The sequence below is a fragment of the Neolamprologus brichardi genome, chromosome 7 (assembly GCF_056152115.1).
Source record: "Neolamprologus brichardi isolate AB-2024 chromosome 7, ASM5615211v1, whole genome shotgun sequence".
NCBI classification, from domain to species: Eukaryota; Metazoa; Chordata; class Actinopteri; order Cichliformes; family Cichlidae; genus Neolamprologus; species Neolamprologus brichardi.
The window spans coordinates 16486639-16511716 of record NC_142110.1 but is presented as its reverse complement, the minus strand read 5'-3'; the positions used below and the strand labels follow the sequence as shown (position 1 = coordinate 16511716).

General features: G+C 40.5%; 1 protein-coding gene across 8 annotated transcripts in view; it reads right to left on the bottom strand.

Annotated features, from left to right (window-relative positions):
• The window catches only part of plekha5 (pleckstrin homology domain containing A5), an 87134-nt gene that overhangs the window by 49373 nt on the left and 12683 nt on the right, over positions 1-25078 (bottom strand). The window lies entirely within an intron of this gene.

Below are 25078 nucleotides of genomic sequence, written 5' to 3'. Positions count from 1 at the left end.
GTATTCACTCCTTCAGCCATCCTTGGTCCTCCAGGGAGAGCCTCCATGTTGGCGCTCAGAGCTAGGGGATATGGCCACCACCTGGGGCACAGAACAGACACCATACCCCAAGAGAAAGCAGAGGGAGATGGGAATAATGAGTATTTGGCAGATATATGATAAGATATTTAGTGACCCAATCCCAGGAAGATGAATCCATGGCGAATGAAGATCTTGTGCTCCAACGCCCACAAAAAAAAAGTGTCAGAGGGGAAAGTCAAAGCAAGCTGTTCAGCCATCTGCGTATGTGCTGTGTGGTGAACATGGTGGTTTTATCCAGGATGACTACATCAGTGTTTGCTTTCAGTGCCCAAATCAAACAGCAAACAGCAGTCTATTAATCTACACAAAAGTCTGTCCACTGCCAAGGTCTTCACTTTGTTACATAAAAGTGTGACAGGGTGGTTACAGACAACAGCGCATCCACACATTTGATTCTCACAAGAACCAAGCTCTGTTTAACAAGTTTTATCAAAGTACTCCCTTGGAAAAAAAAAATGTTTCTATCTGCTCACTCGTTGTAAAGCTTGATTTATAGTCTTGTGTTGAATCCTATGCTGTAGTGGGAGAGAGAAACTGAGATAATCATGTTGCACTCTGAGCCAAAACACTGAACAAAAGTTACTCTTACTGTAGGAAACAGAGAAGACTTCAAAATCAATTTAGTCTATAGTCTATCTAGAGCTATGAAAACAAATAAAAACAACTTATGTGCTTGGAATAATACTAGCTATTGCATTAGCTGTGCACCAGTCTGCTTTGCTGAAATGTGTACTGTGAGCTCTATGAATCATGCTTAATTCCATTTAAGGGCATCTATGAGAATAAAAAGAAAATGTAGCCCTTGCAACCACCAGGTCTGTCTCAGTTACCCCAAGGCACAGATCTGCAGGATGTTTTCAAAATCATACATGTCACAACTTCAGTAGCTCAGATTTGTGTGCCTGGCGGCTTTAAAAAAAATGAAACCAGTCCCGATCAACCCAGCCACTGATCTTTTGTTACAATTGCAACTGCATGCTATTTGTTGTAATTTCCATTTTTTATAAATTAGGAAGCATGCCAAAGTTAAACCTCACAGCAGAAAAACCCCAGAGTAGTTTCAGTGGGAGTGAGAGTCCTAAAAACTGTTCCAAGAATTAGTTTAAGTGGGGGTATAGCCAAACCAAGGTCATACAGAGTCTGTTTCATCCCAAACCAAAACTCAGCTACACTTAATTTTATGGCAGTGCACCATTAAGCTTTATGAGCGAAAGGCTAACACAGTGGGGCAAGCTCAGATCTGTTGATGTTATCACAGCAGAATTATTTAACTTCACCCCTCCTGTCTGGCTGTCCAAGCTGAAAGCCTTCAAAGAAACAATACACCTTCTGTGGAAGCAGATACAGAGGCTGTGAACAATAGCAACATCTGTGCAACATAATGCAACTTGAACAACAAACCTGTAATACACCAACTTTAAAAAGGATCCTTTGGAATTGCACCTTATCAGGCAGGTGATGAGTTATGTGTTAATGGTTTTCTGTTTTTGACTTATAATGAAGAGAGAACCCCTCTGGACCTTTATTATTTAAAAAAGTTAAAGATTTCATCGTGTGCATGACATGCTATGTTAAGAGTATAGTAAGTATTTTTTGAGGTTGCTTAACTTGGATTGGATAATAGAAAAATTCCATTTTATTTATGTAGTGCCAAATCATAACAACAGTTGCCTCGTGGAAGTTTATATTGTAAGGTCAAGACGCTACAGAGAAAAAGGCCCAAAAATCAACCCACCACTTTGAGCAAGCATTTGGCAACAACAGGGAGTAAAAACCCCTTCTTAACAGGAAGAAACATCCAGCAGAACCAGGCTTGGTCAGGTGTCACAGCTTGATTGCATTGTCACGTCATATGAGAGTTTACGGTCCAACAATTTTAAATCCACTTCAAAGAAGTTTCAGTAACCCTGGCTAACAGAAGCTAACACACACTAACAGCAGCAAAAAATGTAACTTCTTAAAAACAGAAAAGTCTCATTGACGTGTATCTCACTCCTTTCATAAAGGTTTAGAGTCTCCCCCAGAGTAGTAGATGTTAACATTTGGCATATTGACAGCTGAGGTAAACAGTGGACTGACTGCCCACACTCACCACAGATGAACAGTGGCCAGAGTTGTTTGTCCTACAGCAGCCATTCTAGCTAGGATTATGCACTTGAATTGGAAGGGTTAAGAAAACAGAATTCATTTGACAGCAATCTGCAATGTACTGACATCTAGTGGTGAGATTTTACACAGTGTAAATTTAAAGTAAATTTTGGGTACCATTGGAAGCTGACTGTGCTTTATTCTGTTCTATAAGCATAATAATACTACTTAGTCTAATAACATGTGGTTAATGTGCATTACAGGACCTTTGGAGCCACATAGTAACCTAACAAAGAAGCTAAAAAGTAAAAAGAAATTTAAAAAACTTCTATACATTGGACTGATTATAAGTGGGCAACAGAGTGCTTCTCTTCAGGTGTAGCTGGAACTATAAGTTTCATCTCGTTCTCGGCTGACAGATCTCAGGGAGAAGCTTTCAGACTCATTAACTGCCCACTCAGAGTCAGTGAGAGACAGGAAGGGAGAGGAAATCGCTAAGTGTTCACACTGTTTATCCACTCTCAAAGGAGCCTCTGCTACCTGCCCACTCGCTCTCGTCTTTGGCTCTTTCCTCTTCCACCTACACTCCCAAGCTCTCTCCTTTGTCGCCAAGGTGCAGATTATTACCTGCCAGTGTTCTGAAATGCTGCACGTACAATGGCTGCAACTAGCAGTAGCCTGAGGTTCTACTGTGAAGAAGCCACACAGAATCAGAGCAGCACGTTTTCCAGCACTCTGCAGGGGCCTCTGTTCCTACTGTGTGACAGCGAATAAAATACTGCATGCATAAACAGTTCAATTCCCAGCTTGTCCCCAGGGAGCCGGTGAGAAGACGGGCTGATATGGCCACCCTCTTGGTGTGCCAGTGTGTGAGAATGGGGGTGTCTCCCGCTCCAGTAATTAGCTGAGTGTGTCAGATGGAGCTGAAAAACATTTCACTCCTGTGGGCCTGAGTGAGCGCATCCAGACACACAAGACCAAGATAAAGTTACTCTAATAACATCAGTGAATTACTTTTTTTTTTTTTATTCAATAAAGGAATCGGTGAACACTGAACTTGACTGATTAGCACTGATTAAACCAAGGGATCCGAGTCAAAGGATATGAATTTGGGAAGTGTAATCTGGAATGAAAAACTATGCCTCTTTCAGTGCATTCAAAGGACTTCTTGCTAATTTGCGATAAGGCATGGTATGCTGCCCGAGGAGATACCAGCCACCACTGATGCTATCCAATACAATACCAGAAGAGCAGCAAAAGAGAGAGAGACTACCAGAGCTGTTTCTATCTTTGTGTAGGAGACATGGTTGACAGGAACTGAGAAATCCCTCAACAACATAGGGTCTTATCATCCGCCTGGGTTACAACAACGAAAGCATTTACATCTGATGCAAACAAGAAAGCATTTCTGAGGAACCAAACTGACTGCAGTCATTATGTTTTCACTGAATGAAAACAGTCAACTTGTACGATGTTTTTACATAATTTGTTTTTGGTGTATTGAACTTGTGTAAAGATCTTGCACTTAGCATTTTGAACCACAATGGTTTTGTTTGTTAGCGGATACAATGAAATAAAGATTAGTTTAAATCAACACACACACACACAAAAACAACAAAAAGAACATGGCTAATTTTACAGAGGCAAACAAGTAACTCAGTCAATAACAAGTCAAACTCACAGTCTGGCAGGAAGTCTGGGAGAAGTAAATGGCAGTGTAGAATCCTACTGACTGTAAAAGCTGGCTAGAAATCCCTGTCCCAATGACATGTTCAATCTGCAGCACATATTGTAATCGGAGGAACAGGTTATGTTAATGTTCATGTTCATAGACCAAGATGCTAAAGTCACAAAAACCAAGGGATGGAATGAAATTTATCTCAGCAGGGCAGTGAACATGCAGTATTTCTTAACCACAATGTGGGCGTAGTGAGTGACATCACAGGTAAGCATGTGAACAGAGGGGGTTGGACTGACTCACTTCAATGCTCAGGCTTATTGTGAGCATTAGCAGTACTGACAGTCACACATTCCAAAGTTTACTAGTCAAAATACCAACAGTGATGCACTCTTGCAAAGAGGCCTCACTCAGCCCTTGTTGCAATCGCGTCTACATGCTGACCAGGCTCGACTTTCTTTTTTTCTTTTTTTTTCCCCCACTAAATGTAGAGTACCAGCAAAAAGTGCAGGTGCCGCCAATGTCTATCGTTAAAGAAATATGTACTGATGCTTTACATCCATCATCAAACAACTGTCAGCATCAGCCTGTCGACTTTTGTTTACACCAGCGAGGCAACCAAACACAGAGGTAATTATTTGGACATGAATAATTTATAGTTCAACGCTCAAAGTAAACTTTAAAACCTTTAGGTAAGCAGAGCATCAATCCACTGGGCTTCAGTTGTGCAGAATGATGAGCCAAGTGTATTATACTGTATGTACCCCTAGAAAATAAGTTGCTTAGATTTAGCAATATACAGTCAATATTTTTTCCAGAAAGAATATACTTACTGGTTCTGCATAATTAATACAAAGAGGACGTTTGTGCCTTTATTAAAAAGTAATACATAGCACTACCTCTTATTTGGCACTTAGATCTTTAAATCCTACTTTATATTACTTTGCCTGAGATCACACAGAAATGTCCCAGTTTCGTGTAATTTGAAGGTAATCTGAAAGTTTGGGACTTGTAAAGATGTTTAAGAAGAAGAAAGTGAAGAAATGGTGCGAACTATTTCACGTAAAAGATGAAAGTTTGCATCCTGGAACTTTATCCATCCAACTGAAGCGCACTCAGGTAGACTGAATCGCCTCAGCAGAGGCTTGTTTATGTAATAAATTATGGGTGTACAACCAAGTCTACACACAATATTGCCTACAGGCTGCAATTGTGATAGTGGTTAAAATAACATCAGTTTAAGAGTCACAAATCAAACCACAGCGGTTGAAAACACAATGGTTGTGTTTCCCCATTCACAGTTCTTAAATGGTTTAATAATGGAGTTTCAGAGCATAACAAAAATAGAGGATTTCGATTACATAAATTACATAAATATCAAGTAATCAGCTGAAAAAGTTGTCAAATTGCCTACCAGACACAAGAGCACAAACAGCCTATGCATAATAAGAAATAGTGGGCACACTTTCTGTGAGCAAATGCTGGTATTACAGTATAATATTAAGCATCAGAAGTCAGGTCTTAATCTTGCTGAGTTTCCTAAATCGACACACAAGTTGCACACAGTTCATCACTGCGAGCCTAATGAACACATTAACTCTTGTCTTTGAGCATAATAAGCCTGTCAGGAGAAGATAATGCAAGCTGAGAAACTGATTTGTTAGAGCCAGTAACGACAACCTCTTCCACATGCACAAGGAGCCTCTGTAACCAACCACAAAACTGATGATTATACAACAATGGAGAGCCACAGTGCAGCATGAAAAATACTGTGGCTCACTCTATCAGCTTATTTCCTTCCTGAGATTATTATTTTAGTTACAGATTGATCACAGAGAACGGATGCCGGATCAGCTTTGCCACACGAATGCCCACCAAACAGTACAGCAAGTGAGCCGAGTCAAATTTTACGCTGTGAATGCAATCAGCTCTGCTGCATCAAGCTTGAGGCAATATATGTCTGCATGTACTATGTTGTCAGTTTTATTTAAGACTTATATGTGTATAAAAAACATGAATGTGATCTCCTTTTCAAACATCCATTGCTTTATTTTCTCTGATTTCTACACAACGTTCATTCATTGCAGCCTGAGGGACAATCTACTGACTCCAAAGGCCAATTTTTCTCTCATAAGTGCTTCTCCATTGTTCACAACAAAAGATCTGAATGAAACACCACAGTTCAGGGACTACAACACCAGCTGAAATACTCCCCAATAAAACTTGTATGACACTCAACTGAAGACTAAGCTAACTGTCTGAAGCTATATAAACAGGAACAAAAGACTGAGATGGTAAAATGTGTCTTTTGACTTGTTTAGAGAAAACCTTAGAATAGCTTCTGATAGACTTCGTGTTATCTGCATGGGTCGCTCAGGCTCTTTGAGATGTTATTCTGCTTTGGTTTCACTGAATACAACCTATCCAACTACGTCTTTAATTCTGCCTTATCTATAAATAAAAGAGAGCTACAACTACTAGATAATTAAAGACTATAGATATTTAATTCATTAAGCATTTCAAAGCCCAAATATTACATCATGTCAGCATCCCTAATATGATCATTTGCTGACTACTTTGCCTTTTGAGTTAGTAATAGAGTATCTTCACATTTGAAACTGAAGAATTAATAACTAATTTAAAGACTTCAAGGCCAAAAAGACTCAAAACACTCAGTAGAAATGCCAGTGACAGTAAAGCTTACCATAGCCAAAACCCTCGAATAAAGCATTGGCATATCATTTTTAATTCATGTGTTGCCTCCTTCTTTGTCTGAATCAACAAGCCTGTGCTGTGACAGACAGAAAGAGAGGGAAATGTCTAAAACAAGGTTTCGATCCACTACGTCGCCCTCAGCAGTGCTGAGCATGCTCAGTAAGGCTGCCAGGGGGGCAGGCTCCTGCTTTGGCCTACTTCTGATAAAACCAATAATGTCATGGAAAGTTTCTTTGCACTGTGTGTGTGTGTGCGTGTGTCTGACAGACAATGAGTGACAGAGAGGAGAGTGTGTGGCCTCAATAAATGGGTAAAAATCCAATTTAATCAGCCAAAGCAACAAACAAAAAAAAATACCACCCCTGACGGGGATTATTGGTCTGTCCATCATCCAGAATTTTAACAGGCAAAGACTGCAGTTAAAGGACAAAGCACAACTTAAATTGCAGCTGAAGGAAAACAACTTTCATTCTAGAGCAACAGAAAGATTTAAAGAACGGCAGCCTTGAACCGACAATGTAATGAAACGCCATACAGGATCTGTTCAGCTCTACTTCCTCTGGTCCCCAAGCAAGGATAGCAGCTAGCGTGAGCAGAGACATGGCGCGGCAGTGCCGCTCTCACTTTGGTGCAGCTGATTATAGAAAAGCTGACCAATGCAAGTGGGTCAGCCGCAAGAGTGACATACCAAGATACCCAAGAGACAGCAAGAAAGAAAGAGAGATGGCAGAAGTTCATGTGAGGTTAAAACTTCAGAAGCTTTCCATGTTGAAAATTAGAAGGAGGCAGACTTGAGGAGTAAACAGTGTTTGTTTACACCTAAAAGAGTCAGTAATCATGGACAATATTTACTAAAATATGAGTGGCACCTTAAAATTACATGTATATTTGTTTATTAGAATCACGTTTTCTAAGCTCTTTTTTCCTTTTTTTAAACAAGATGAGCTCTCTGGCAACAAAAATAAGAACATTCATCGTATGCTGTGGACTGTCAAATATTATCAGCTTCAGGGTGAAGCAATGCAAACAGCAGATGACTAAACAAACATTGTGGAAAGCACATACTCGGTCTCTTGCCTGCAGTTTCAGTGCCTAAAAAAAACCCCAGCATATAAAATTACTGAATCTGCTGTACAGACTGATTTTTGAAGGCCTGTTGTTTCCTCTGTCGTGCATTTACTGAATTATGTATAACATGTATTAGATAAAGCAAGTAGACTGCCAAAGCAAAAGAACCCCCCCCCCCCCCCAAAAAAAAACAAACAAAAAAAACAAAAAAAAAAAAACAAAAACAAAAAAACAGAAAACTTAATATAAGACAGGAGCTGTGAACAGACATAAACCCCAATAGATATACAGACTTCAGTGCAGCACCAAACAATTCAGTCATGGACGCTCGATCCAAGGAGAAATGGATTGGTCACAGCTTCAAAACTTCAACCTGACTGCTGTCTCTTCAGCAGGCCTAATCTGAGCCAGCAGATAAACAGAGTACACAGAGAGGCAGCGGTGAACTTGAAAAACAAGCTGACCCAGAACATCACCGCTTCGCAGTCAGAGGTCATCATATGTACTTAGTTTTTAAGTCAACACAGCCCGCTGTGTTATTAATATGCGTAGAGGCATTTTGACGCGGTTTCTATTATGGTATCTGAGATATTCAGTATATCTGTGGAAGCACCAAAATAGACCAGAAACACAAAAAAAGCTCAAGTAATATTTATTTTAATGTAACATGAAAATGTTAAAATAAATCCGAAATGTTTGGACTTGTAATCTTATTTTAAGTTTTTGTTTTCAGTGCATTAGCTTGTTTGTTTTTATAGTGTAAAAATGGTCAGCTTCAGTCTAGTTTTCATTAGCTTCACTGTTAGTTTCAGTCTTTTTAAAGATCACAATAAAGAGGGTGTTTATCAAGGGCAGGACTTATGAAGTTCAGATTAGATATTACAACACAAGCATATAAGATTTTGAAGACAGCTGACTCACAGTGATGTAGACATACCACATCTCAGTAAACAGGCTAGTTGTGTTGACATATTTGACCACACTGACAAAGTCTAAAACTAAGGATATTACTCTATTGTTTTCATTTATTTTAGTTGGTTTTGTAAGAACAAAAAGCTTTCATTTATTTTATTTTTTTCAGTTAAGGACATTGCTCAACAACTACAATGTTAACTACATTAACAAAAAGTCAGTCAAGCTCCAGGAAAGGCCCTACAATAATACAAATTTCAACAATCAAATGACCCCTGATGAGCAAGCACTTGGCAATAGTGGGAAGGAAAAACTCCCTTTAAACAGGAAGAAACCTCCAGTAGTACTGGGTTCAGGAAGTGGCAGACATCTGCCACGACCAGTTGGGGTTGAGGGGAGGTTTATATACTGTAGAATAGAGTGAGAGATTAATAATATCTAATGGCTGGATGCATAGTGGTGTAGAAACACACAGTAAGTGAAAAAGGTGAAGGTGAAGAAGAAACACTCAAGGGATCATGGAAAACCCAAGCAGCCTAGGCCTATTGCAGTGTAACTAAGAGAGGATGCAGGATCACCAGATCCAGCCCTAACTATATGCTTTGTCAAAAAGGAAAGTTTTAAGCCTAATCTTAAAAGTACAGCTGGTGTCTGTCTCCCAAATCCAAACTGGTTCCACAGAAGAGGGACCTGGAAGCTGAAGGCACTGCCTCCCATTCTACTTTTAAATGCCTTAGGAACCACAAGTAAGGCAGCAGTCTGAGAGTGAAGTCTCTATTGTAGTGGTATGGTATTATGAGGTCTTAAAGATAAGATAGAGCCTGATTATTCAAGACCTTGTATGTAAGGAGAAGGATTTTAAATTACATCCTTGATTTAACGGGGAGAGAAACCAATATGGGAGAGATATGGGTTCTCTTTTTTTAGTCCCCATCAGTATTCTTGCAGCAGCATTTTGGATGAACTGAAAGTGACAACAAGTGCACTTGAAAGGCACCAAGACAACCCCCAAAAGGGAATGTTTTTACAGGTGGTGGTCACAGACCATTGCTCTTTCCTTATCCCACCTGACTGATTTTTCTCTAGTTTTGCTTTTTTGCTAGTGCCACTACAGTACCACCAGCACATTCAGGTTTCTTAGGTAGTCTAGCTTCCTCAAGGATGACATATCCTTGCATACTGCCACAACTAATTTTGCTGTCTTGTTCAGCAGACTCTGAAGAGAATGGAGGAGATACCATGAGATGGCTCATTAGACAGGAAGAGTGGGACAGGACAGTAGAAGGTCATCAGCCCAGCAGCAGGACCATTATCTGCTCTTTTGTACCAGGAGAAACAGGAAGAGCAGGAGGAGCACTGCCAGAGCCATGCAGAATCACAAGCAGGCTACTCACAGCCATGTTTCTGACCAAAATGTGAGACACAGACTTTATGAAAATGGCTGGCGTCTTTTAGTGGAAACTGTGTTCACAGCCCAGCAGAGAACACTGGCATTTAACAGGAGCAGATACCAGTCCTGCTGCTGGTCTGACGCCCTTTGACTGCCCTGTCCAGCACTCCCTCTGCAATGTTGTGCCAAAGCAGGTAAAACGCATTCAGAATTGTTCCTGCTTCCTCACTGGACAGATTGAACTCACTTTGTGTTATACTATGATCAAAAAGTGGCAGTGGAATGTTCTTCACACTTAGCTTTAGTTTTAAGATTAGTTCAGGTCAGCACAATAACCTTAAATTAATAACTCCAAGTAACACTAAGTGTAATTTATGTATATATGACTTTTTTAGTGGAATGCATAAATAAATTCCCAAAGATGGCAGTAGCTCAGTATGTTACATAATTTAAGGGTTATAGTGTAAAAAGGGTAAATAATCATCATAAGAAAAAAATGGCCATTATGAGAAAATCAACAAGCCAAATTCCTCACTTCCATGACCAGCCGAATCACATCAGCTGTGCTAACACAATCAGTTAGAGACTTAATATGATAAGCTTGCATTAGGTAACATGACATGCCATTAGAGCAAGAGCGATGGTTGTTAAAAGTAGGCTTTTATATGCTTACAGAAATTAACAGGTATTTATAGCCTTATGATCAACTTACACTGCATTAGATGAAAACAAATGTTCCCTTTTTAAAACGTTTTCAAGGTAAACCCAAGCTTTAGAATACGTCTTGTAAGATCTATAGGTCTTATGATTTAGTCATGAAAGCTGCATCTTTGTGGTTTTCTCGTGCAACCTATTTATAAGGATTAGATATAAATTATGAATATTAAAGTAAACAGAAAGCATAAAACTTTACTTCTTTTACTTCATGAATGAATCATGAGGTTTGTGAGAGTACAGCACAGACATGCACGGTTGGCAGGAAGGGGAAAAATCTTTCCATTTATTTTCCATGCAGGAAATAAGCATTGCAACAACAACAACAAAAAAAAGGTGAAATAAAAATGCGGGGACATAAGAGCAAGCCAAACAAACGGCATACTCGCTGAGGCTTCTTACGTCCTGATTTGACCCTCTATTATAGCATCCTGTTAATCCATATTTGAAATGGGGCCAATCAATGCCACTCTAAAACAAGGGCTGGGAGTGTGCAGAGGAAGGCACAGCTGACAAATTGAGGACAGCTCTCTGTGCTGAGCAGTCAACTGAGTTAGTGACTCAGTCTAATGGCACTTCATGCATCTTTCGCCCTGTCACCTTCCCTCATAGTCTTCATTCATATCAACACAGTATGTCTGCACAGCGTGAAAGACATTTGTAAAGCTTTAAATCTGGAGGATATCATCAATATGGCTGTCTTAAGTATTTTCCATATTTTTCAGCTCTTTTATAAACAAGCCCTTAAAGCCAAGGAGCCAAATCTCAGTCTGTTTTACAAGGTGTGTCTCCTCTTAGGTCCCCTGGTGCTATTTCTGTAGGTGCAGCTGCATTTCTCAAATGCGCTTCTGAGAAAAAGGACAACAAGCTATTCTTGTTGACTTTCAAATCTTGTTTCTTTGCAGCTTTGCACGCCTACAAGCAAGCGGTCAGATCCAGCGTATTTATGATAACTGTGAAAGGACAATATTGTTTCATTATCAACACGCTCCGCGAGAGCCTGTTTTAAATTTAACGGGCCGCACCTCCCTCCTGGTTGTAGCCCTCCCACCGACAGCTGCATATGTCAGGTGTAGAGTTGTAAGGGGTCACAAGGCAATTCATCAACGTCCCGACAGCCACATAGATTACGGGAAGGGAGGGAACGACTCGGAGAGGCGGGAGCGGATGGGGAGTGAGATGGAGTAAATCGGGTGAATGGTTCAGTGTAGCTGGCTGAACTAGAAAAACATTGTAAGAAATAAAGTGTAAATGTCACCCAATTCCCTGTTAAGGAGGTGAAACTACAAAGACCTACAAAAAAGGATTCAAGACAAAGTGTTTCTGCAGCAGGATGGGCCACATCCATAGGGCGGCTCTTCTAAAAACTGAGTTAGCAGCTGTGTGAGAGGCAGACAGCAGTTAAAACAGCAGGGAGGAATGTTCCCTGTTAGACACCACACTCAACTGTAAGCACCTCAAGGTAAAACACACAGTCATCCTCCTACTCTCAGCAGAGCAGAGCTTTTTAGTTTTTAAGTGAAACATCTTCCTAAGTGCCACTTACATGGATTGATGATGCAAGAAGCGCACAAAAAGACAACCAAGGTGGGAGAGAAAATAAAAGCAAAGAACAACAACAACAAAAAAAATCTGTTGCAAACCAACAGTAGGAAGTGCTGTGAGTCATCCTACACATACACACACACAACACAAGCATGCATAAAAAACTTAATTAATCTGCACACACATTCTAACAGAGGCATGTTTTTATATATATAATGAAGAAAAGTTTAATGCAATAATAACAACTACATTGAAGCAGTGACCACAGGGCTGCTAGATGTTAAGATCCAACACTGCCTCCCAATGGCAAAAACAAAATGTTACACATCATTTCTAAAAAAAAATAAACAAACAAAACAAAAACAAAACCAGACCCAGGCAATTTGAATCAAGTCAGAATAAATACATCAAAAAGCTGAAGCAACCTGCTTCAAGAACCTTTAAGGCATAAATTATTAATGCCTACCAAAGCTGTGCAATTACATCACCAAATAAAAGTAAGCTACCTGCAGGGCGCCAATATTCACAATGGGTCTTCTCAGCAGGTAGCTCCACATGTTTGATTTAGCTTTTTTCTTTTTGTTTTTCTTCCCCCTGGCGTAACCACCAAGGTCTGTGTCTCCTCCAGAGATCGAACAGGGGATCTTACACTTGTCAGGTGAATGATGAGACATAAACTACAATACAGGCCTCTTATGTTATGAACCTGTTCTCTACATTTCTGCTAGATCTCCATCCCTCTCCTCCCTTCAGGTTGTATAGGAGGGGTGTACATTGTACCAGAGGAGGCGGGGGCTCTGTGATTGATTCACTCAAAGAGACTGCAGCTTCTGGATTGCACCACTGGATGACAGCAGATCTCTTGTTTTTAAACCCCAGCTCACATCCACCTCACTTTGCAAGCAGTGCACTAAAAATATAAGCAAACCTACAAGCACGTAGCAGGAGTGAGAAGCCCTTTGTTGAATAGCTTCTTTCCCTTTTTTGGAGCTTAGGTTAGCAACTTGTCATTTGTTTAGAGCACTGCTCAGCCCTGAAGCTAACAAAGAGGCACTCTAAACATTGATTCGCACTGTTCAATAAGCCTTTCTTTTCGAGTGGAAATGTGGGGGATTCACACAGCATGTTATGTCTAGGTTTCCCCTAGAGCATGGATGTAACACGAAGATTAAAGAATTAAAAAAAACTCTGAGATAAAACACCTAATTTTAAACGCAACTGGAACTAAAGTCTATTTTAATTCAAACTGACAATCTGACTAAGATCTCTCACTTTCTCTGCAGTTGCAGTTCCGGCCTTATTTCAGCTACTATGATGCCCTCTGCTGGATAAAATATCCAATTACACCATTAGTGAGCACAATTATAACATGCAGGCTGACATCTGGTCCTAATCTCAATGCTAATTTGTCACTTTCAGCAGCACAGCGCGCTACCCCTGCAGCTGGAATGGGATTCACAATAAAATCAGTCTCTGAAGAAGCGCAAAGGGATGCATGCGGGCATAAACAATAAACGGCACATGGTAGGAGGCCAGGATGATCCCAGTAAATCTATTCAAATTCATCAAAGAGATCACAATGAAGGCGATTTATGAGCGCAGCTGCTTGACTGTTAAGACTCATCCGTGTTTGGAGGAGAAGCCTTACAAATAGATGGAGACAAATCCGAAGCACAAACGAACCTTTTTTTCCTCTCCTTTTTGTAAACCACCTCTTCCCTGCAGTAAAACCCAACACTGCTGTATTTCAGTGTACTTTTAGTAACAAGATTCAATGCTATCACAAATCCAGAAAAATGCTGAGTTCATCCAGTATTTCATGGTTATTTTTGGCAAAGACAAAAAATATATATGACAGCAGGACAAAACATACTGACCTAATGAGAAACGACATTATACTGTGCAGAAATGCAACGCTAATGTCACAAAACGTACTATAAAAATGCCACTGTTTATTCAAACAAAAGCAAAGTGTATATAGACAAAATCCACCAGGGATTCTGAGTTTTACTTTCAAAAGTTTCATTTTGCTTTTTTTTAAAAAAAAAAAATCAAACTTTTATGGATTTTCTATTCCCACAGAGGCACAGATATTATTTAGATCAAAGAATAGACAAATGTTTAAACTCAATCAGACAATGTCAGAAACTAAACCTTGATCAAAGGAAGAGCCCCCATTTAATTTTTTAAAATAACTTCAGTCAAATAATGAAACCTCAAAATAATTTAGATCAAAGAGCCTTTCATCTCTCTACCCCCCACACGTGTAGATGTGCAGCTCGTTCTGCTAATGGCTGTGCTGGAGGAAAATAAAACAAGCACATGTTACTGAGACAATCAGGAGCGCACGCTCTTGAAGCCCCTGAGTAGTCAAAAAACTGCTTTCATGAGCTCCGCCCTATCAGGATCATCAATTAATGCTCTTATTTATCTCCATTGCATTCCAGAAAATAAACAGCAGATTTTTTCCAAGCTGCTTGTAGGGGATCCCTGGGTGCCAGCAGGCCAGTTTTAACATTACACCCTCTCCACTGAGTCATAAGTCATCTATCAGTCATCTGTTAACAACTGAAAGTAAACCTGGAGGCATTATCCTTTCCACATGCCTAAATCACTTCAAATTGCTCAATACAGAGTGAATCAGCTGTGCTGCTCCAGGGTCCAGCGGGGGGGTCACTGAACTCCACCTGTCATCATGACAAATGATGCAAGCTTCTATTTTTTGACTGTTTGCCTCTCTGGCATTATGTCTGACCAGAGGTGAAGGTTAGTACAAATGCTTTGTTTTAAATCAACCACACTGAACTGCTGCCCTCTCTCTCTCATCCACAATAAAACAGTAAGTCGCATACAAACTACAGACCGGTTAAACCACCATAGAAAGTGACCACACCTCAGCAGCAGGAATAAAACATGTTGGCCTCAGGTGGGGCTTAACATGTGGCATCAGAAACAGAGACAGTGAACATGTGACCAGGCTGAAACCGTGTAAAGACCACATGGCTTGAAGCTCCTAGGGTTTCTCCTTTTCTAAATCCCTGACAATCTACCAGGTCTTGTACCATTTCTTTCATTTCAATAAAATATTTCCAGCAGAGATAATACGTTGGATATTTCTCATTGAGGCAATCATACATTCACAAATAGGTAGTTCAATCCATTTGGGAATAGTGGTGATTTTCCAATATATTTGCTGAGCCTTGTTGCCAATTACCGGCATGATAGCAATACAATGGCATTAATCAATGTCAGTTGCAGATGCTATCTGTTGTGTCACATTGATTTTCTGCTCGTTCAGTGTTCGGTGACAGTGTAATAAAGAACTGAATGACTTCTACACAACTATTTTTAATATAGAAAATTTAATATAGGAAAAAGCAACAAAAAAAAGAAAGAAGAAAAAAAAACATCAATATCAGCAATCAGGGTATCAGGAAAATTGTTGTTTTAAACACTGCAAGACTATTTTTAAACCGCATTTTCATATTTTCTTAGTAGGGACTACATATAACAAATGGTGAAATCTGTTGATGTTCTGTGTATCTGAAAGGGAAAAAAATGTCAGCTGATATATTAGATTTTTAAAAACGATCAAATATCAGTTTCCATCTTAAAAATTCTATGTCAGGGTTAAAAAGCAAACAAACAAACAAAACCCCACACACACACAAAAGTATACTTAAACCTGTCATATTACTGACTTAAAGTCATATCAACATAGTTGATAGGACTACTAATAGGAATGAAAACACTACACACCTAGATCTAGACAACCACGAATAAAAAATGCACCTAACAGTAAGACAAGCTAACATCTGTCTGAGAAGTGTCCATTAGTTTACAGTGTGTAAGCCTCACCGTGACGAGACTGTGACGGAGAGGTGATAAGTTCTCCAGACAGAACCTAAAATTGTTTCCAATAGACCATGATTCATTTCCCCAGGAGAGTAATAAACAAGCCTAACTATAAACCAAGGTGGTAATCAAGATCTGATTCAAGGGAAGAGGAATTCACATATGCTCACAGACATCAGAAAACCATTACGCAGTCAAGTACCAAATCTACAGTCTAAGGCACCTTGAAACACTTTCTATGTAAAACAAAACAGAACAAGTCCTACACAAAAGCCTTCATTGACTCAGCTGCAGTGAAACATTATGCAGTACCTGTTAGGTTCTGTTAAAAGAACAATAAAAACTAGAGAAATACGGACTAATGGGTATACCATGAGCACGACATGACTAATCAGTCGATCAGCAAAGCACTCACAGTACTAAAATGTTTGAATTAGCACATCCATGTGATTTCATATCTCCCACACAGTTACCTCCCATATCGCAAGAGTACATTGCACTTTTGATATAGGTGAGAACTATTAAAGAATATATGAAAACCATCGAATTATTGTTTCTGCTGACTAGTCTTTTTAGCTGCTACTATTCATGGTTTTTCTATCCATTAACAATCCATCAAAGAGCATAAACACGAACGATTGTGTAAAGTAAAATATCCCTTTTGGGTGCTATTCTTTTTTTTTCATGTGAAGTTAACTAAGGTTCACATGTACAGGCTCTTTCATTGATGCCAATTCCCAAAAGCTAAATGCACCAAGGTTTCTTCTGTCAGTTTTTAAAATTGTCTGCTGTGTTGCAATGATGCGTGGGAGTATAAGAGAGAAAAGCTGGCCTAATTCACACATACCTCTCTTATCCTTCCTTGCAGAAGGCTCTATCGATATCTCATTAGCTGAATGCCTCTGCTAGCATCGCCGACAGCATAGCCAACAAGGTTATGGATCGTTATTGGTCCCTGGCTTTTACATAAAGATCAGTTGATGCTTCAAAAATGAAGACAGAGCGTGCAGGAGTTAAAGTCCTGTGCTTTTAGGGTGATGGAAGCTTGAACCAATATGTGTGGACAGCACTAAAGTGCCTACAGCCAGGTTTGACATAAACAGGGACCACAAGAATCACGCTGAACCAAGAGACACAGATACCAGTTTCTGGGTCTCATCTAACCCAGAAACCCCAAATGAGGGCCCTTTCCCCTCAAATAAAAAAATGCTGAGAAAGTCAAATAGTGCCGGTAGCGTTATTATCTAAGCGTTATTTAACTGGGGAAAAAGACTAAAGTCTAAAACTTATTCTGCAAGATTGGCCACAAAACAGCATCAGCTAAATCACAGTGATTGCACACCAGTGAAGTGAAATGCATACAATAAGCACACATACACATAAAATGAAGCATGAAATACAGAGCCATCAGGATTATGACCATTAGGACTGAGTGGATATTTCACGTTTGGTCAGGCGAAAGTCACAAGCCAGTATAGGCCGCCTTGAAGTCATTTAAAATTGCGTAAATTAAATGAAACCAGCTTTCCAAGATTCAGTTCATTTACCAGCTGATTCAACCAGACAGATATTCAGATGTGTTCAGTCTTATTGCCACAGATGTATCAACTCAAGCACCTGGTTATGCAGTCTACACAGAATGGGTCGCTCTAAAGAGCTCACTGAATTCAATAATGCTACGGTAATATGATGCCCTTCCTGCAACAAGTCAGTTTGTGAAATTTCTTCCCTCCCATTCAACTGTAAGTGGTATTACTGCAAAGTGGAAGCATTTAGGAACCACAGCAACTCAGCCACAAAGCGGCAGACCGCATAAAGTTACAGAGCGGGGTCTCCAAGTGTTGATGCGTTTAGTGTGTAAAAGTCCCCAACGCTCAGCTGACTCAACATCTGCAGAGCTCCAAACCTCCTGTTGCATTAACATCAGCACAAAAACTGTGCGCTGAGCTTCATGGCATGGGTTTCCACAGCCAAGCAGGTGTAATGTGTAGGTGAACCACTACTTTTGTCCAGCTATTGCATCACACCAGCTGAGAGAAAGCACACCGTCCAATCAGATCATACAATGTGCAATTTACAAAAGCAGTTGTGGTAAACAGCTGTCTCCATGAAAAACATAAATCACCCTCTCATTCAGAGCCACTTTGGGTATCACTGAAGCTCATAACTGTGAGCAACACAAACAGTATTTCAGTTGTATGACTCTTTGTAGTTTACTAAAATGCTGCTTTGGAGTCACAGCAGACTGTTTCTCTGTTATTATGGAAAGACGCTTTGACATTCAGTCAAAGACATTTTAAAACACTGTTGTACTAACAATCCAAATGTGGAAGTTTCAAACCCAACAAGGCACCAGGAGTGCTCAAAAGAAAGCCCATTCTCATCCCTGGGGGGGGGCAGTGAGTAGTGCCTTGTCAAAGCCGCTAGCTAATTTAGGCACAAAGTGTCCACTGTTGTAAACAGGTATGTTTTAACCCACACCAAATAGGTTTTAGTGCCTAAACTAGCTAACAAGTGGAAAGTGTAAAAAGAAAGAAAAAGGCCCAGCATGAAGCTAAACCAGGGTCTCCTGGCTGTTAACCCCGGGAATTATTCTACCAGCAGCTCTCCAACCTCCTAATGAAGCCTCTCTGTTAAATGTGCCCATTGGCTGTCAGAGGCCAATATAACCATTTCCAGAGCTTTAGAGCACAAAGAATCCCACCCAGCTACATAACAGAGAGATGCAGGAGGCACCTGATCAGGCAACATTACTATCATACTAGTCTTTAACTAGTAAACTGTGAAAATGATATGACTTAGGTAAATACATTATTGAGTTGGATGAATGTAACCACAATCAAGTCTTAGCCAGCACAATGCTTCTGCTTCAAAGAAATGTCTTTGAAGCATTGTGCTGGCTAAGTTTCTAAATCTGAATAAACATGAATTTTTTGAACATTGCCATTTTGAGTGTGGGTAGGGGTGAAGCCAATTTTAAGCTTGGCAGTGAGCCATCTTCAACTGTGCTTTAGTTCTTGGCAAAGAGCTAACTTCTTGTGTACACATTTGCGCCGTCACACCGAATGACTAATGAGCCTCCCTCCTCCATAAATAAACAATGAAAACAAACGGGACGAGTGGCAACTCTAACAGCTTACAGTCCACTTACAGCTAGTTCTAAATCATTACACGAAAACCTGCTATAGATGTGGAGGGAGGATTTTTCAGACATATTACAGGCCAGGGCCCACATTTATCAAACACTTCACCGCTCAGAACTCATTAAGTCTGACTTGGACCAAAAATACAAAGTTGCTCGAGAGTTAGACACGAAGCTTAAGGCACAGACTGTCGATAAGGAAACATGATGTCTCATTTTTTATTCTGACTGTTAAGACTGGTAGGATGGAAAACAGCAAACTGAGATTCATTGCTGGTGTATCATGTCGAATCAAATTTTAACTAGCAGGCAAAATATAGTTTGTTTTGTTTTTTTTACACCATGAAAGCATTTACTCAACCAGCAACTAACCTGAAAAACCAGTTTGCATGCAAATCTGTATGCCGTCTATCAGGGCTCTGAATTCCTATCAATGATCAAAGGAAAGTAATCTGCACATATACTCTTATAATAACAAGCTCACTCACTCATACTGTATATGCTCACTGTACTCTAAGGTAAAACTAACTCACACAGCTGAGAAACGGTCAAATTTGTAACTGTTAATCACTTGAAAATATGTTAATTTTTCACCAATCAGCTAACCCTAGCAGCTCTAATCGTCACACTCTGCACTCTCAGCATGCGTCAACATGTGCACAGTGCACATTATGTGAGGTGACAAAATCTACCTTGTGGTGGCACTAACTGTATAATCAGAATGATATCATAGCCCATCTATTCACCATTCTGACATTTACGCAGGTTAAATTTCCCATCCTTTTCGAACACACAGTTGAATACACGCAGTAAGGACCCTCAGACTAGTGGCAGGCAGTAATAAAGCCATCACACGGGGAGACATTTTGAAGCATTCTCTAAAAGAGTCATTTGAAGTGGTGGCTAAATCCAGCCACCTTACATGAGAAGCAGGGGTGCATTTATCTGCACCACCAGCAGGGGTCTTACAGTAGAAAACAGTGGGTTTCCTCTCATTCAGAGGAGGAGGAGGAATGCCTGCACACATCACTTTGTGAATTGCAGCACAAATGTGAGAAGGCTGCATTTATCCTTGAGCAAGTACCGTTGATATTTAAAGCAGACTCTCGACTTCTGGAAGCGCTCGTCACTGAATGCTGCAGAAACATACTGCAGAGTGCTGACAGCTGATTAGACTGATGGATCAATATGAGGTGCAGCCATTACTACAGTTATGAAGCCCCTGTCAGCTCACACCACTCTGGCCTCATCTCTTACACACAGCCTCCCAACAAAACTGAAAGCAGGCTGTGTGGAGCTGATACGCCGTATGAAAAGGTGGAAAAGATTGATTTCATTGAAGCTAGTCTCTAAAGATAACATATGGAGCTTTTTCAACTGCTACTGGCAATGCAATCCCGAGTACGTGGGCACATTTCGGCAAAGTGCATTTTGTTGAAGTTTCCTTTCTAGTATGAGGGCTAGTCAAATGTTGTACATGTGTCACTGTTAGTATGCATCTTAAACCCTAATGTGCCATGAAACATTTGCAAACCTCCCTTTTACATTAGGTTTACTGTTGTCTTTCAGCCTTTATAATACAGCACCAGCTCCAGCCATTTACTGCCTTCCGACATGCTATTAAAAAAAACAAAAAAATCCACCTTGAATTCAAAAGAACATCCAAAGTGAGAGTTTTGGGTTAAGGTTATGTCCAGTACCCAGGCATCCATCTCTTTCTAGCTAACTGTGAATCACCTGATCTCAAACAGGCGGCTCAAACTCCAGGATGCAGAAACCCAGTAAGCTTCCATGGCACAGATTTAGATCAAGGGATACACATTTAGCAGTTTGTCCTCCCCTGGGTTTTGTGTGTTTGTTTTTTTTATATGTCGTTTCACTGTGGCAAATTCCTCCCGTGTGGTAACTCAGGTGATGCCATTCAGCATGTGATACAAACAAATCAATCACAGCAGCACAGATTATTCAAAGACAGACCTGGCACACAGTTCAAATATTTGTTTAGGCAGGGACAGCTGAGGACAGAGTGTGGGAGGAGCGACTCGCCCACAGAGGAGCAACAAAAGGCACTGTATGCAATCACTGCTACTGTCAGTGCTCATCTCTCTGTCCCACATAAAGTGAACCAAATCCCCTGAAAGTAACTGGCTGTGCATACTATATAGATGCTGATTTATTTTCAACAAGTTTTTACATATCTCTACTCTCTGAAGAAGTCGTGACAAACTGCTACTATTTATATCTGTGAGTGCCCCATCTAGTAGCAGTGCACTCAAGTCACGATGGGCCTCGCGCTAAAATGCATGCACACTGGCACACGGTGGGGGGGACTGATGCGCTTGTCAAAAAAAATAAATACATTTTAAAAAATGAAGTGAGGCAGATGGTCAAAAATAGCTATGGAAACCCTTCGCACAGGTACGTTTTATATATAGATGAAGGGCTTTTACAAATGCCAGCAACGCAGATGGGCTAAAGGCTAAGCATCAAGCTCTCTCTACTAGAAGTGAACAAACAATTACTAGAGATTAGGTAAGGGTTATCACTGTACAAATGAGGCAGTGATATCAAAGGTTCACACCTAGGGAGACTAAGGCATCTGTGCTGTGGCTGAGCTTAAGAAACACAGATGAGAGCCGTGAAAGGATTAAAAACTTAAGGGGAGAGCCACAAAGAGAAACAATGTCCTGCTAATAGCATGCAAGATGCTGAGCCTGAATAATGCGTACCTATGAAAGCCCACTGTGGGACTGTAGGGGTTGCAGAGGGACAGCGTTGGAAACACTGTTGCCAGGAGAGACAGACAGACAAAAAAGCAAAGCCACAGTATCAATAGGACCAAGTGGGTATTAACAGCAGTGTTGAAGGGATATCATTTCTACCACTTTTCCTTTTATTTTAACTCTCTGGAAATGTGTGAAACGACAATATGGCCCAATAGTTTAGTGGACCCTTTTCACACGAAGGCTTCACTGTGAAAACAGAGATTTGGTTCCGCTTTATAAATAAAGCGGAAGAAAAAAGATAATTTAAAAAAAAAAAGAAAAGAAAGAGGCAACCCCCTGCTTGCTTGGATTTGTTAAAGACAAATTCAGAAGTTTAATTTATCTGTATTAGTGGTCCGGAGTCCTCTGTGGACATTTTAACACGGTGCTCCAAGAGCTCACAGCTGTAGAGCATTTGAGCAGAATGATGGCTTCCAAAAGCTCCCTAATCATCACAGACCATCTGGAAAACAACTGGGCCGTGCACTGTCCACTGGACCGAGGTAGACAGACAAGAGAGGCAGCGAGAGAAAGATAAAGCTGGGGAAAGAAAGTAAAAGATTTTTCAGGGTATGATATGGAAGCGGTAACATGTTAAGAGCGTAAGAGATATCCACCACTAATAGATCAGAGAACCGATAACATGGGCAAAAAGTAAAGTATTCCAGTTGCAAATAAAAGTCGCTATCCCCTCACCGATCAGCTTGCTTTATTTCCACAGATTTCTCTACCATTGGCACCCTGGAAAACAGCTATGAGTAGAAGCTTTATAGATCTCCTTGGGCCTTTCAGAAGCAGCCTGTACGGATTTGAAATGTTCTAAATTGTCCTTGTGACTTAAGACTTCATAGCCCTCTGTAACGTACAAATATACACATTGCAATCAAGGAAAACTGACTATAGTGAAGCGAATGCAGAATGAGACTTAAGCATATCCCTCGAAAATCAGAATCTGAAAAACTACAACACAGCCAGCATACCAAGTTTCCATACGTAATCCAAAGCATTTGTGGGGTAATAGCAGACTAGAGCATGACCTCCATGGAGGCAGCTGTCCCTGGATTCAACCTGACACAACATCAGCAAAGGATGGCTCATTGCAGATTAATACAGGGATTAATCAGGTTCAACAGCTCTCTCAGCATTAAATTAAAGACGCCGCATAACTAAGAGGCTTTAGGACCAAAGAATTACTGTCATCTATATGCTCCCTTACTTAACCCAAAGGTGTGGGCCTACATTTGCTTTATATATTCTGTAAGATTTAACCAGAAAGGGCTAAATTACAGAAATAACTATAAAACAATCACAACATCTGATCACCAGCAAGGCTTGTGTGGACTACAGCAAAGTCATATGTGCAAACACATACATATCCAACCTAAAACACCATAGAAGGTGAGTTATGATTATGTTAAAACCCCGTCCATATTTCTTGTCCTCCATTTTTTCTCATGGGATGAAAGGAGAAGCAATCGCTGTGCACACAATTTGTAAACAACATGCACATTACAAAAAGGCTAACTTGGTCTGATGTGGCTTTACACTGAGAAACTGTCTTAATCAGCACCTGGGGCAGCCACCAACATCAGAGCATCTCTTACACATATGTTCACAAGCAGAGCATCTAAACAGATACACACTTTACTCCCCCCCTCCCCTCCCTCCCAATAGAAGCCAGATGGTGAGGACCCCACCGAGATTTAAAGGCATGAGAGCAGTGCGAGCAGCTCAAAGCTCGCCTTGCTGACTGTCTGTCTCCCAGTCAGCACCCAGCCACACAACAGAGAGTTATAGATGTGGAGATCAGGATGATGTACAGCAGTCTGGTCTCCCTCTTAAATCACATTACACACACAAGTGCTCTGCAAGAGTACTGAGCACAGACAGTGTTAGTGAGTCAGCAGTCACACACATCAGAGCCTCCCCCTGCCAAGAGGATGAGTAAATATTCTCTCAGCACTTTGCAGTTTGAATAAGACATTGTCCCGTGTGCCTTTTCTTAAAGTTAGTCACATGTAATGGCCAACTTACAAACAATAACCCAATAGGCTTTGATGTTATGACTGAAAACTAAAATCTGGTTTTCATTTGACTCAAAGTTTGTAATTGTGTCAAATCCAAAATAAGGACAAAATTTCATAATGTGCTAAAGAAGGTCAGAGCAGTGACACAGCATTTCATTCACCTCTGTGTAATCTGCAACCGTGAGCTGTATGTTCTGTCCTGCTGCTCCTCTCTGTTGCTCATAGATCTCTTCCTGAAAGGAGCGGGCAGTTCCACCTAATGCTGCTGATACTGGAACACCCTCAAAACCAAGGGTGTGATTTTCTTGTGGTGAGACTTGAAAAATGCACATGTGACTAACATCAGTTAGTCTTAACGTGATAAACAGAGGGTACTTCAAGGCTTTTTTTTATTCAGGCCACTCCACATGGAAAGCAGTTTTGACATCCGTCATTCACCACAGACTTGCATTCAATCTAAGCTATCAATCAACGCTGGCTTTTAGACACGCAGGACTCTTAACCTGTGCACTGCGTATAAATAAATAAAACAAATAAACCCCATACACACAGACGTTGATCTCTTCCTGCTGCGTCCACATGCAGAACATTTTCATACATTTCTGATGTCAGCCTGGTGAAGAGAGTTTGCCCAGAAGTAGCTCATTGTTTTAACATATGACACGAGGAGCGAGCGCTGGATCATAGGCTGCAGTGAATTTCTGTGGATGCAGGCTATTGAGCTTTGAGCTTCCCAGTCAAACTCAGCTTTGAAGCACATGTTAAAAGCACTTTTACTCTTGTATTTTTCATAAAAAGATTCCATACCCAAAATATTAACTCTAGAAACAAAAACGAAAAAAAAACCCCAATCAGAGGCCATTTTGCAGAGTTCAAACGACAACAAACAACAAACAACATTAAACACTGTTTGTAAACGTGTCCTGGAGTTTATGCAGGTGTAGATGTTGCTACTGCTGTAAGTAAGCCTAACAGCTTCCAGATCATTTATTCTGGCAATATGGCAAGAAGGTCATCACTACTTCAAGCACTGTCTATATGATCTGGTCAGAGAGCAAGGACATCAAGCAGTCCTCTGCCCTTGAAGAAAAGACATCT